General features: G+C 39.7%; 1 pseudogene; it reads left to right on the top strand.

Moving 5' to 3' along the window:
- The first annotated feature begins 464 nt into the window (after positions 1-464).
- LOC110293797 (large ribosomal subunit protein eL33 pseudogene) lies at positions 465-894 on the top strand (annotated as a pseudogene).
- Positions 895-1,364: the final 470 nt, after the last annotated feature.

Here is a 1,364-nt window from a genome sequence, read left to right as displayed (position 1 = left end):
ACAATAAAATATACCCATGTCTCAACATGAGGGGAAAATTCCAGTCAATAGATAATAATTATATGATGAATAGGTGTTAGAATTAACTATGAAGATTTTAAATAATCATGATAAAATTGTTTCAGTGAGCTATTATAAAAGCACTTGACGCACCAGAAAGCAGAGAGCCTTAGCAAAGAAACAGCATGTCTCAGAAAAATCACATAGAAAATTTAAAGCCTCCAAGATGAAAACATCACACTAAACAGTTCGGATGATGGGCTCAGCAGCAGAGACAACTGACCTTCCTCAGTCTGAGCAGTGGATGAGGAGCAGCAGCATGAGGAGAACTAGGCAAGCCTTAGAGCTGGGAGATGAGACTAAGGTTCATAGTTTCAGAATTCCAGAAGGAGGGAAGAAAAAAAGAAGATCAAAAAGTCATTTAGAAAAATGTGCTTAAATAAAAAACAAAAGTCCGCGGCGGGGCTTGCATTCCTCTTTCCGCCATCTTGGTGCCTGTGGAGGCCTGCTGGGAACAGGACTTCTAACAGCAAGTATGTTTGGAAGGCTGTGGTGCAAGGACATTTTTGCTGGCTACAAGCGAGGTCTCCGGAACCAAAGAGAGCACACGGCTCTTCTTAAAATTGAAGGCGTTTATGCCTGAGATGAAACGGAGTTCTACTTAGGCAAGAGATGTGCTTATGTGTATAAAGCAAAAAACAATACAGTGACTCCTGGAGGTAAACCAAACAAAACCAGAGTGATCTGAGGAAAAGTAACTTGGGCCCACAGAAACAGTGGTATGGTTGGTGCCAAATTCCGAAGCAACCTTCCTGCAAAGGCCATTGGACACAGAATCCGTGTGATGCTGTACCCATCCCGGATTTAAACTAATGGAGAGTAAATAAATAAAAGTAAAAACAAACAAACAAACAAACAAACAAACAAAAAAACCAAAAGTCCTTAAATTTGGCAAGAGACAACCCACAAAATAAGAAGTGAGTTAAGAACATATAAGATGAATTTAGAGCTGGAGAGGCAGCTCAGTGGTGAAGAGCACTGGCTGATCTTCCAGAGGCCCTTAGTTCAATTCCCATGGTGGCTCACAACCATCTATAATGGACATTTGATGCCCTCTTCTGGTGTGTCTGAAGATAGCAACAGTGTACCCACATACATTAAATAAATAAATCTTCAAAATAATGAATTTAAAGAAATAGCTCTCAAAGCAGAGTAATTAAACCTCTAACAACAACAACAACAACAAAAGGGTAAGGGGGGAGGGTGAAATACTATCCAGATACTTAGATTTGTAAGAAGTGAAAAAATTTATATGAGTGAGTTCCAATCTTTAGCAAATTCAAGACACCAAAATGGGAAGGGTT

This window comes from Mus caroli, unplaced genomic scaffold (genome assembly GCF_978045245.1).
Source record: "Mus caroli unplaced genomic scaffold, Mus_caroli_1 scaffold_6, whole genome shotgun sequence".
Classification (NCBI taxonomy): Eukaryota; Metazoa; Chordata; class Mammalia; order Rodentia; family Muridae; genus Mus; species Mus caroli.
This window is presented reverse-complemented; position numbering and strand designations above follow the sequence as displayed.